At 41.4% G+C, this 14201-nt stretch overlaps 1 protein-coding gene across 1 annotated transcript in view; it reads left to right on the forward strand.

Annotated features, from left to right (window-relative positions):
* Positions 1 to 1046: 1046 nt before the first annotated feature.
* The window catches only part of ccdc92 (coiled-coil domain containing 92), a 38394-nt gene continuing 25239 nt past the window's right edge, over positions 1047 to 14201 (forward strand). The window contains exon 1 of the mRNA XM_074638709.1: positions 1047 to 1316. The gene's annotated coding sequence lies outside the window, so the exon portion shown is untranslated. The remainder of the gene's footprint in view (positions 1317 to 14201) is intronic.

The raw sequence follows: 14201 nt of genomic DNA on the forward strand, positions 1-14201 counted from the left end.
TTGCGCACATGTTCCCATCAGCCCTGTGAATCAGTCTTTGTGCAGAGCAGCATCCTTCACAGCAGTTACTGTATTTCCCCCTTGTTATAAACACTGACCTGGTCCGCCTTTCCACCTGAGTGAAAGCACCTTCACCCCAATATGCTGGACAAAGTGGGTGCATATACCCACGGGGACCTGTGTACATACACATTGTGGGGAAATTCCCACATGCATACATGAGGAAAATGTAGGCATTGACACAGATACAGAGAACAGAGGTTATCCTCTACCTTTTCCTGATCTGCTGTGACCGATCCCTGTTGCCAGCGGGGATTATGGGATAGTCCAGTGAGCTTGCGGTGCCACTTCTCATCCCTGCAGTGTGTGGGCCAAGTTGGCCTGCAGAGGCACCGCAGGACGACTGCTGCTCTGGGCAACAGCTGCCGAACAAAATGGAGCTGAAAAATTCCACTCCCAGTTCCCATAAACAGGACTGAGATATGATTTACATATTGTGAGAGAAAACAATGCACCTTGCTGCAGGGTAATTGTGTATCACATATGTGTGTGTACAGAATGCCTTTACCTTCATGATTTAATTTGAATTAGCCCCTGATCAGACAGAGTGCGTTTTTGCAGCCTGGAGCTCTTTTTGTAATTGTTTTCATTAGGGCTGTCCTGAATACCATTTCTTTGTGCTTCAAAACTTCAGTGAGAAATATTCAAAGGTATTCAAAGCTTTGCTTTGCGGCGCAGCAGGCTGACATGTTCTTCTGTCTGTCTGTCTCCATCTGCACCATTTCAGTGCCCGGGACATTGCCGCTGCCGCACTACTGTACACACACGCACCTCTACACACAACAAACAGTGATATTCCTCTGAGAATAACTAATAATAATTAATGTTGAATATGAATAATGAACAAAGTTGTGGGATTATTCTTAATTTCATGGGCTATTTGGGGATTTATACATTATTATTACAGCATTCAACTGCTGATTTGGAGGTCGATTACCATGGCAACGTTTGAAGCTTTGAAGCTTCAAAGTATTTGGGTCAGCACTAGTTTTTAATGAGATTGAAGCGCTTTGCACGATACTTTTTCATGTTTATCTGCTCTGTGCGCCTCATGTTTTTTACAGGAGCGCCCTGAACACTTCAAGTTGAAAATAATTCAACACAGAGCGGAAGAGCGCCAACAACATTAGCTTTTTTTTTTCTTATTGTGGTGACTTTTGCTGGTTACCCAAGCTTTATGACTTCACCAACCTTAGTTACCATGATCTGAACAGAAAACAGCAGGAGACAAATTAGTGCGGTACTTGAGATTTCGGGTAAGTCGTTTTCATTCATTTAAACTGTTCCATTAACAATTTGGGTCACGTACAGTTCATGGTTTGTAATAAGGTAACGTTAGCACTCATTTGGTGGTTGCCTAGCAACATATGGAATAAAAAGACGCAACAAACTGCAAAGCGCGCTCTGTCTGATCAGAGCCTTAACCCATAATTCATGCCTTTAAAAACTCATGAGGGTGCATGTTGTAATTAATGATATTCTTCAGTAAACGTAATCAGACAAATATCTTTATTCATAATAATTTGAAACATCAGGGGTTCAGTTTGAGTTTGCCTCCCCATTAGCAGGTCAGGGCCAGACGCAAAGCTGGGAGGGATTCAGTGTTTTTTCTCAAGGACACTTCAGCAGCATGGGTACATGCTGACATAATGGCATAAACCTATTCCCATTACTCATACTGCAATGTAGTGACAGTAGTTACAATGTTTTATTAAAGTGTAACTGACTGTATTGGTTACTGTTGACAGCAGTTGTCCTCCAGCAGCCTCCTTAACCTGAGCTCTTTGTCTCATGTCTCCAGCTGTCTCACCCTAAACCCCACTCATACTCGCCTACACACATACGGAGAGACAATCCCACAGATAGAGAACATATCCACACACACACACACACACGAACAACACACGCACATATACTCGACTGACCCTTGGCCAGAGTGAAGCTCAGCACATTCTTGCGGGGCATGTTGACACCCTGGCAGGATCTATGAGGAGGTTCTGGCATCGGGAGCATTTTGTTATTCCAACGTTTCTGCTCTTGTGAAGAGTAACTCCCCCATCTCCCAGCCACAGACCAAATAACAATTCAGCCAAGTATTTCAGTCGCACCACATGCAATATTTAGTGGATTTTGGAACTGTACTTGAATGGATGTACATTATTACTTTTCTGGCTCAGTCAAGTTTACTGTCCGATGTATTTTCATATATTTATGCTTAAAGGTTTAACTGCGGTGCAGATCTCTGCAGTGGGCAGAATTCCCAGCATGCACTGAGCTACTGTTGCACGATATACCGATACTAGAAAGGTATCACAATACTCTGCCATCAAAAACGATACGATACCCCATTTTATTAGTACCGATACTTTAAGAATGATTTTTTTTTTAATTGTTTTGTGTTGTTAATTGATTTCCAATAATAGATATATACATGTTTGCATAAAGCAAGCATATTTGTCCCCTCCAATGTTAATAGGATTATTAAATACTTGACAAATCTCCCTTTTTAGGTACATTTTGAACAGACAAAAAATGTGCAAACTTGCACTATGGACAATCATGCGATTAATTGCAATTAGATGTTTTAATTGATTGACATCCCTATAAATAAATCAATAAATGAGAGATTTGCAGGATAGAAACCAATTTTACAAACTCTGCCATAAATGTCTCAGCTATAGGTGCCTTTAAACTTTAAACCCATATTTCCAGCAACCCAGTTTGACTCCTTTTACAGTCGGTGTGTTTCTCTTTTCCTACGTTTCACTACATTTCCCGCTACGTGATGAACCTGACTAATTAGTGGCAGCTTGTTGTGACCCGGGTCTATAAATAGGCCTCCTTGTGCCTCGGGCCTCCTTTTAGTCAGGCCCTCTTAGTGGTCTTAGAATGTCTTTACCGATGTGGGGCACAGGACGGCTAATGCCAAACACATGTGAAGAGGAAAAGGGTTTACGGCAAAGGCAAGCAAAGATGCTTCATCTTTTAAGTGATAATTACTTGATTCCTACTCTGCTTCTCTCAGCGTTAGCCTTTGATCTCCTGCGAGTCAGCATGCAAGACAAGCATAAAATTACAGGAGAGAGTAATGAGTTTAAAAGCCCCATACTTTACTGTTACATGTGTAATTAGGGAATCTCTCTCCTCCCTTGTTCCCTGCTTTAGTGCTCCTTCTCTCTTCCTATCATCGATCCTTTGACACTTGTTATTTATCTCCCTTTTGTTTGTGTGTGCATGCATGCATACATGCCTCTTGACACATTTGCCTCTGACTATGGCCATGACTCAGATGCCAGTGGAACAGGGTGCGTCTCCCAGTGCCAACTGCACATATTTTCGAAGTCAAGATTTGCAAGCGTCTTTCAGAGAGCCCCCTCACTTGTAAATAGAACAAGGATCTGTAGGAAGGAAACTGAACTTCACTTATGAGCATGTAGAGCTTTTACGTTGAATAGCGTATTGTACTTCATGAGTATCCTCTCTTTAATGTACACATTTCTGTAATGTCAGAGTGTGGTTGTGCCTTCCTTTTAATGCAGTGAAACATAACATCTCTGTCCAAAATAGAAGCGCTGCTCTCTTATTTGTACCAGATTATAACCCTCTGAGACCCACAATAGACCTGTTTTTGTCCTTTTTAAGGATTGGACACAGGGGTTCTTTAGGAGGAGATAGCAGGTCAACAGTAGATGTCACATAGAAGTAGTGTACATCATCTGAAAGCTGGGACCCTGAAGATTAATTTGAGATGCACTGTGTGTCAAGTTGTTTTAGTCATGAATCAGAAATAAACATGAATTAATTAATTAAATAAATAATTAAAATAAATTATGAAAGTGTGTAAGAACCTATAACATTATGATCAAAGTATATGATGGTCATTCCCATGCTTTATTACGTCTAATAAATTGTTGCAGCAATTTAAGGTGGATACCATTTGTTGCACAGATTTGGTGCTAAATTTAACCATTTTTACCACTTGAGAATTGATAATTATCAATAATCCCTCCAAAATACCACATTAAGACACTAAGACCTTGAGGAACACCATAGAAATAGCAATGCTGTGGTTTGGTGTCAAAAACTTTCGACATTTTGCGATTTCTGCAAGAATTAAATTTTTTTTTCGGCGATCGGATTGGAAGCACTTCTGTTCTTGAAACTGCTCAGAAACCTCCTTATTATCAATCTACCTAGGAAAGCCATCCATCCTCTGAATGCTCTAGGTCTCTAGTTTGTGGTTGTAACGTTTAATGAGGCTGTGATTATCCTATAGAGGTCATTATCACATAGTCACAGGTCATTATATACAGTGAGGTCAAGTTTCAAAAAAGGGTCTCACTACAATGAAATGGCTACTATGGGGACTAACATCATTACACATGAATACAATTGGATCCACAAGAGTCTCAGCTTTACAGTGATACCTGATTTATGTAATTCCAAGACTGTTTAGGGACCCCAGTATGCAGAAATATTCAAATACACCATTTTAGAATAGGTGATAATAACACATTTATACTGCATTCAAAAATCTGCATGGTTTTTGACCAAAACTGCATGTGATCATCATAAAGTGGGCATGTCTGTAAAGGGGAGACTCGTGGGTACCCATAGAACCCATTTTCATTGACATATCTTGAGGTCAGAGGTCAAGGGACGCCTTTGAAAATGACCATGTCAGTTCCTTGCCAAAATTTTGCCTACTGGAGCACTATTAACCCTCTTTCCCGACAAGCATGACCAATGGCTTCCTTAGGCTTTCTAGTTTCATAATATATCTGGACTTCACTCTATCTCTAAAACTGAACCTGTTGCAGCCTCTGAAAAACAGTAAAGTCAGTCGGGTGAGTCTCGGAGGGTTAAAGTTAATTCGGTGTGCTTGCAAAGTTCACGTTGCAATGTACTGTTTCAAGAAAGAGAACTTAAGAGTCTGTTCACCGCTGCAGGGCTCAGTCTCTGGCCTCGTTTGCCTCCTCCCCCTGTCCTGCCTACCTCTCTCCATCCCCTGACCACTTCCTCCTGCCTTTGAAGCCGGGCGCCCTTCTTTGCTGCTGCCAGACAGGATACCCCACATCCTGTGAGAGACAGGAAGGAGCCCTGCTCCTAGTCCCAGACACACAATCTGTCTGTGCTCCAGCAGCCTCCAGCAACCCCTCTACTTTGCTCACAAACTTGCGACAACAAAAATGTTACTCTGGCGCAAACAACAGTGTACGCATTCTTATCAAACCGAAGCAGAACTGCTTCATCCCAAGAAACGTTAAAACAGATTGAAATCAGTTCTTGGAGGTGCACCTCAAATCTGTGAGGATCGCAACAGCTGACACCAATTTGCCTGAGCCTCTTTTGGACGGGCTCGCCCATGCTTCAGTGAACATGGGCCAGACCTCCATCTGATGCAGACCTAGTAGTGGTTTTGGTTGCTGCGCAGATAAACCGCATGCAGATCAGGAATTTGGTTACCAGTATTTCAGAGTTTTCTTCGACTCATACAAATGCACAGTCAGGGTCTGTCAAGGGATCAGCTGAGACGAGGAGTGTCTGCCTGTCAAAATGTAGTAATGGCGAGTGACGGTGCTCCATCCCAGCTGTTGGACCTGTGAAGTGAAAATTTGTATGTAAGAAAATACATTATAGTGGATTTAGTGCACCTCAAAAGTGGCTGTTAAAGGAGGGAAGAGTGTCCCTTTCCCTCCCTCCACTGACCTCCCAGTCCGTTGACTCATGTCCCACGAAATGCAACGTCTGCTGTGAGTCAAAAAAAGGAGCTGGGTTGTTTCAAGCTCCAGCTTTTATTTAAAGGAGGCTTTATTTTTAATGTTGACATGTATTTAGATTTTACTGCTAAATTTGATATACTGCAGCCTCACCCTTCACCACCGCCCAGTGTCGCAGCCACTCGCTGGAGTTGTCTGTTTAGTCCCCGATGTGGAACTGTGCCCGCTTTCCCTTCCGCCTGCAGTTTGAGGTCAAAGGGAGTCAACCGGAGACCTTACGCCCCACCAAACCTTCTCTGACGCTCAACTGTCACTTGTTTTTGGACAGGCATGTCAGCTTGTCAGAATACTCCCTTTCAGCGCCGTGAAAACAGGCGCACACCCAAAATGCTTGGCCTCCTCCCAGAGAGTAGAGAGGGGGTGACGGCGGCGGTTGTGGCCGTGAACAGAATAGCTCCGCAGCTACGGCCGAGATGACTGTTCCCTGTCCAGCAGCGGCTGTCTAACCTCTGCCAGCGGCTTTCAGCCTCGCTGTCCTGTCAGCTTTCAGGTGTGGGAACCCCGTCTCTGCCAGGAAGCCATCAAATGCTGTAATTTAAACCATTAAGATGCAGTATGGAGGTCTGAGAGCTGCTGTACAGGAAGCTGGCAGGGAAACAGATTCACACGCCACTCCCAGCTTTTAATGGCCAAGCTGGAAAGAGAGGAGATGGCAGGGAGGTGGACTGATGGGGTTGACTGGCCAAGTGAACTTGATTCACTTAGCTAATGCCTGAGTGGATCGGATCACATGCTTTGAATGTTTTCGCTAGCAATGCCCATTTATGTCTACTTTTATATTTTTGTTTATTTTGAATTTATCATTTGGCCATGTCGGCCAGTATCAGCAGTGTCAGTCTGTGAGTGTCTTTTGGCAGAAGTGGCTCTATGTTAGGGATGCACCGATCTGACTTTTTTTTACTTTCTGACTTTTTTTTTTTTAAATAGATTTTTTAATGCCAGAATCTATATAATTGTTTCTTTTGAGTCTATACAGAGGTAGAAGGAAGTTACCGCTTTTATTGTTGTAGTCTGAGTAATGTGACGTCATATCCGTTCCGTATCCGTCACTAAAACAAACCGCAGCTGGCCGCAGACAGCCGAAACAAAAAAACAGGCGGAGGGTCTACATGGATACGACCTGCACTCTCACATTTTAAAACCAAAGTGGTAAACACTACACATACAGAAAAGTATGGAAACGCATTGTCAGGAAAAGCAGAGCTAGACATCACGGATAAAGCTGCATGCTAACTCTGTCATGGACAGGAAACGTTATCGTATTGCGGTAACATGTGGTCAAGCCAGCCGTCACTCTCATCTCCGTGGTCAAATCAGCCGACGCAACAACTATAGAGCACTCATATACTGACATTTATGTTAAATGCATTCAAACAGCACCGATGGAGCTGACCATGGATGTGTTAAGAGAATGGAGCTGACAGGAGAGCTAGCGACAGACTTGGCAAAGTGTGGAAGTATACAGGTGTGACTACATCTGGTTTTCAAAATAAGGTGTTTACAAAGGGTCTTGTAAATACCAAATACATAAATGGAAATAAGATTGATTGGATTATATTAACCAGAAATATAAAACATTACATGTCCCTTATAAATTAAAAATAAAATACCACTAATTTGTGAGAGAAATGTTTTTGGTTTGCTTCAAAAAAGATTTATAAATAATTCCTGACAATGACTGATATATTCGACTTCAGGACATCTCTGACTACATACATGCTGAAAATCAAACATTTTTACTGTATTAACTAGATATTGTCCAAATTAAAAGTCCTTAGAAGTGTATGATTCGACTTTTTCCTCATGGTCTAGTGTTAAACAAGTTAACAAAAATCGCAATAAACACTTTAAAATCGCAAAACATATCAAATTGGCACCCAAGTATCGTGATAGTACTGAATCGGGAGATAGGGGTATCATCCCAGCCCTAATAAACACAGAACTGACTTGAATAGATCGGCCCCATTGTCACCGGTAATCTATCCAGCTATTTGAGTCAGTATCAGTCCGATATCCTATCCGGTATCGGTATCGGTGCATCTCTACTTTATGTGTGGCCCAAGGCTCATAAAGTCTAACCATGAGCCCTAAACGTGTCTTTTTACAGCAAGCACCTCCTGTTCCCAGTGAGATATGCACAACAAAAATAAACTGCAGTCTCAAAAAAGAAAAACAGAAGGAGAACAGACAGAAAATGATGAAGCTGTTTTAAACAGGGCTTTATACTTTTCTTTTTGCTCTATGCTCGTTCATCCAACTTCAACTCTCTTTATGGGGCACAGAATGCCTGTTTCACTGTGACACACACTTTTTGTCAGGACAACCTGTTTCAGATTTGACTACATCTGTCACATTCATTCCCCACCTCTTCCACTTAAAAATATTAGCTGCACATGGAGTCATATCTGCTGGCTTTGGCCATATGGTGCAATACTTGGCATGCAGTGATGCTAATGTATGTCTGCTAGTTGTAATAGTGGAGCTCACCATGCACGTCTGTATAAATGCAGAGCTCGAGTCTGAGTGTGTTTGTGAGCAGTGGCAGGAGACATCTAGTGGCCTGTTTGGATTTTGGCACAGAGAAATTAAGTTTACTAAATCATTTTGAAACAAACATATTGAAGCTGCAAATAAAATGTGCGCGATTCAAAATGAGATTTCTTCTCACAGGAGAGGTGGCAGGAGGTTTGTTCTCTCCAGCACACTGCCATAACATACACATCTTGCCAGTCCAAATCCACGTCTCTGCCCTACTTGCCGTGTTGACATTATAACACGTGAATGATATTGTTATTGTTTCAACATTTTGAAATGTGGCGACGTCCTGAGCCTCCTTGATGTTGGATAACTCCTAATCGTTAACTGTCAAGCGTAGAGCGGAAAAGTGACATGGCAGGGGAGCGCTGCTCTGAAGAATGGGAGTCTGCGTGGGGACCACATGGGGACACGCTCGCCTCCAGCTTTTAATATGCTTGAATTGGCACAGGAGTCAATGTAAGCCAACCCCCGAAGTTCAGGTTTAATTAAGCTCCTGCCAGACTTCGCGCCCCACTCTCCTTTTCCCATCAGACCCCCCTCTCCCTGATGGTTGTTTCTGCCACCCATTACTCTGGCTGTGTTTTGACAAACTCCTTGCTGTTAAATGCTTGGTTAAAGGTGGTGGTGGGTCAGCACCAGAGCCAAGGTGTTAATCATAATAGCAGTAGTGCTACAGGGCGCTTACAGTGCAGGCCTTTCTCAATTTTTATGTACATGTGTGCAAATTTCAAATGGTACATACATTCCGTGTGGACATGTATATACATAGTACTGTAAATATGACTTCAGAAAGCTATGAATATTTGTGAAATTTAGTTAATCAAAGAGTCCTTTAATTAAACTAGGGCTGTCAATCGATTAAAATATTTAATTACGATTAATCGCATGATTGTCCATAGTTAATCGCAAATTAATCCCACATTTCTTTATCTGTTCTAAATGTACCTTAAAGGAAGTTTTGTCAAGTATTTAATACTCTTATCAACATGGGAGAGGGCAAGTATGCTGCTTTATGCAAATGTATGTATATATTTATTATTGGAAATAAATTAACAACACAAAACAATGACAAATATTGTCCAGAAACCCTCAGAGGTACTGCATTTAGCATAAAAAATATGCTCAAATCATAACTAAGCAAACTCAAGCCATAGAGTGGGCATGTCTGTAAAGGGGAGACTCGTGGGTACCCATAGAACCCATTTTCATTCACATACTGTATATTGAGGTCAGAGGTCAAGGGACCGCTTTGAAAATGGCCATGACAGTTTTTCCTTAACAAAATTTAGCGCTTCTTTGTAGCAGCCTCCTTTTTGACGAGTTAATATGACATGGTACCAATGGATTCCTTAGATTTTCTAGTTTCATATGATACCAGTATCTTCACTCTAGCTTTAAAACTGAGCCCGCTACAACCTCCAGAAGATTGATTGCGTTAATGCATTAAAGAAAGCAGGAGCGAACTTTTCTCATTTTACAGCTAAACAGTACACTACAAGATGTTTCTGAAAACATTTGAGGCGAGAAATAGACATTACAGTAACAGAATATTGATTCATATTTGATCAGCACTGCCTAGTTTGACCGTTTGATCGGATTTCACGTGTGATTGACAGCTGCCTCCATTGAATGAACAGCCAATAGCAACGCTCTCTCTCTGAAATGACCTGTGATTGGCCAAAGTCCTGTCACTGACTATAGATTTTTTAAAGCCTGCAAACAGAGCCATGAGGAGGTGCAGAAATCTAGTTTTCTCTCAGAACACTTGAATTACAATATGCTGAAAGGTTATTATGGAATTTTTGCCCAATGATGCCAAAAATATTCTCCCTACCCCCACTTTAAAACTAAGTATGACTTTTTCCCAGCAGTGACAGAGGGCTGTTTGTTGCTCGGCCTCACGGTCTCCCTGCTCAGGACAGAGGCAGCAGTACCAAACGGTGGAAGTGGGTCAGTGCTCAGTCACACAGTGGCTGTAACACATACATCGCGCGTGCACCTGTACAAACATACAGAGGGAGGGAAAGCAGAGAAATGGCGTCACCTTCCAAACTTGAATTTAAACTCTAATTGTGGCCCACTTTTTAAGCACAACAAATGTTCTGTCTTTTGTGAGTTAGCTTTAAGACCGGTGCCGTACACTACAAGTTAGATAGGCTGACGTACTCATGAAATACATGACAGGATTTGACTGCTATATGAGTAAAGCTTGTACATTTTGTAATTTGTCGGTGTTGAACTGTGGTAACTGCTTTCCCGTTTGTCTGACTCGGAACAAGCACCCTCGCCTGCACCAAAGCCAACACCGCAGAGGCAATATATTTTACAGCCTTATTTGCATCCAGCAGTTTATGTTCTCAGCTATTGCTCTTTATAGTTTCGGAGCCTATAGCTCTCTGTGACTCTGCAATCTAAAGGCTCGTACAGATGAATGCAGACAAGCCGATGCCAAGGCCTGTGTGGTTTCGTGAATGTATGTTTAGGCTTGTCTGGAAGGAGCAGGGTGTTATTTTATGTCAAAGGTCTCTGCTTTCACGGATGCAGAACGTTTCTCAGAGCAGGAGGCTTCTATTACAGCTAATAAGAGATGGAAAGCTTAGCTTTTATTTGATTCTAGCCAGAGAAAGAGAGGAGGAAAACAAATTATGACAATTAAATATGCGTTCACTAAAAAGAAACAACTTGCTTTGAAGTGAAATCCACTTTTCAAAAATCTTCCGTCCCAAGTTATTACACAAGTCGACAGCCATGCTAGTGCCTCTTTGAGGCTGTGTTTTGGCTTTGAGCTAAATGCTAACGTACTTACTAACATTCGCTAATTAGCACTAAACACAAAGGGAATGTAATTACTTTTGCAGCCGTTTGATCGTAAATCAAAATATTGGACAAATTAAAGGTTTGACCTGAAAATGGCACAAAATTAAAAGTTTTTACAATTCATCCTGAGGGGAACATGAATGTCTGTACCAGATTTCATGGCAATCCATCCAATAGTTGTTGAGGCATTTAACTCAAAACCACAAATGTGAACTTGCTGGAGGCACAAGAGGAAAAGAAAGGGGATCACCAAAGTCGGTAGGCTTCATTATCTTTCGGGGATTATGACTATACATGATTTGTTTGACAATGCAGCAAGTAGATAGGTGAAAACCTGCTATTGGCACAGACAGGTTTTAAATTCAGATTATGTCAACGTGAACCTTATTTTTCTTTGGCAAATGACCACGTCTATGAATTAGGGGCGAAAGTCTGTATCCTGTATTTAAAGAGCCAACATGGGAGGAAACCTAAGTCGCTCCTTGGTAAGTCTAAGATTGTGTGCCAGTGTCTTGATTGGCACTAGTTTGTTGGGAATTTAACAACTTTACCTCAGTGTGTAAATGTTTTTACAAGTTTACCCAAACTGTCTGAGCATTCGCAATCCCAAATATGAAAAGGTGGCTGCCTCGCTGTCCCTCCCCCGTGTCTGTCTTATTCTCACAGCATGGACTGTCATGTATGACCTCAAGTAAACAACTTCTTCAAAGTTTTGCTCTTTTAATGCATGACTAAATTGCTGCAGGCCTGTAAACTTTAACAGCTGTTTGGTTGCTCATTTGCACTTTCCTGTGTGGTTCGTGTTTAGAGTGGAAAATGTCCCTGACAGCTTGCCTGTTATGAATCTACTTGTTCTCATAAAACATTTCTTTTTTTTCCTGTAGTTTTGTTTTTTTGTTTTTCCAGTGCTTGGATGTATAGGCCAGTCTTGACGTTTCTTCTCATTGAGGGAAACTTGTAAAGAGAAACTCCTGTAAAGTGGTTCATTAAAAGAGTTTATAACTGTAAGTTGATTAAGGGGCTTACAGTTAAAAAAATACAGATCATTATGTTGCATCAACAAGTGCTACATGGAGCGCATCTATTAATACAACACATCACCACTACATACAACACGTCCACTTTGCATGCAAATTAGGAAGCAAATAGAGACTAAGAGCTTGAGCAATCAAATATGTCCTACATCTACAGCACATGGTGAGTGTGATTTTCTTTGCAGGGTCTATTTAGATGTCACATAGAAGTGATGAACATCATCTGAAAGATGGAAACCTGACGACTAATTTGAGATGCAGCTCAAAACTGTGTCTCAGGTTGTTCTAGTCATTAATAAGAAATACAAATGAATTAAGAAATGAATTAAGAATAAATTGTGAAAGTGTATCAGGGCTTAGAACATAGTTTGATTTGATATAAGTATATGATGGCCATTTCCATGCTCTATTATGTCTCATAAATTGTTGCAGCAATTTTTGGGTTGATACCATTTGTTACAAAGATTTTGTGCTAAATTTAACAATTTTTTTTACCACTGGAGAATTGATAAAAATGATCAATAATTTCTCCAAAATACCACATTAAGACACCAACACCTTGAGGAACACCATAGAAAAAGCTATGCTGTGATTTGGTATCAAAAACTTTTGACATTTGGAGATTTTCTGCAAAATTGCATTTTTTGGCGATTGGATGAACACTTCTGTTCTGGAAACTGCTCAGAAACTAGTCTTCTAAACTTGTCAATCTACCTAGGAAAGCCATCCATCCTCTGAATGCCCTAGGTCTCTAGTTTGTGGTTGTAAAGTTTCATGAGGCTGTGATTATCCTAGAGGTCACCACAGGTCATTTTATACAGTGAGGTCACATTTCAAAAATGGTCTTACTACAATGAAATGGCTGCTATGGGGACTAACATCATCACACATGAATACAGTTGGGCTCATAGTATCCACAAGAGCCTCGGCTTTACAGTGATACCCAATTTATGTAATTCCAAGACTGTTTAGGGACCCTAGTATGCAGACATATTCAAATACACCATTTTAGTATAGGTGAAAATAAGACATTTATACTGCATTAGAAAAAATGCATGGCTTTTGTCCCAAACTGCATGTGATTATCATAAAGTGGGCATGTCTGTAAAGGGGAGACTCGTGGGTATCCATAGAACCCATTTTCATTCACATATCTTGAGGTCGGAGGTCAAGGGACCCCTTTGAAAATGGCCATGCCAGTTTTTCCTCGCCAAAATTTAGCGTAACTTCTTAGCGTTATTTAGCATTTTTCCCTGCAAACTAGCATGACATGGTTGGTACCACTGTATTCCTTAGGATTTCTGGTTTGATATGATACTATCTTATAGTATTTTTCGCTCTAGCTTGAAAACTCAGCCCGCAACAACCTCTGAAAGACAGAATAGCGACCCGGCCCGCCGGCGGTCCGCTAGAGTTAAAGGATGATAGTTCTATAATATTACCAGTAAACCTCTGAATAAGCAGAAAAAAAGCCTCATTTAGGGTTTATTCACCTGAGCAAACAGCTGCTGAACACACAGCTTGGTGTTGGATATTGGCTTCCCCTTCCCCAGTTTTTGAGTGAAAGGTAAATATTCCACTCTGGGGATGTTGGCAGCACCTGAAACAGTCCAGAGCAGTCAGTCCTAGATCTGTTCAGTGCAATGAGAAATTTGCCATAAGTATACATCTAAATATACTGAAAGTGCCAGCTGTGCACACAAATCACATCACCGTCAAATCCACAGTTTATATACTTCCACAGATCTTATATACGCTGTTGAAGCATTTATACCGTGTTTATCACAGTGCGCTGTGTGTGCACTTGTTGGCAGCCCCAGCCCTTCATTTTCAGCGAGGTAATAAGCAAGTTTACCTGCAGTAATCATCAGCAATGCGTCTGCACGGCTGCAGCAGAGGTGTCCTCCCCGCCCATGGTGTTTTAGAGGAGACAGACTTACTGTGGGAAAGAGGGAAACTTGTCTAAAGAGAA

Source organism: Sebastes fasciatus, chromosome 6 (genome assembly GCF_043250625.1).
Source record: "Sebastes fasciatus isolate fSebFas1 chromosome 6, fSebFas1.pri, whole genome shotgun sequence".
Classification (NCBI taxonomy): Eukaryota; Metazoa; Chordata; class Actinopteri; order Perciformes; family Sebastidae; genus Sebastes; species Sebastes fasciatus.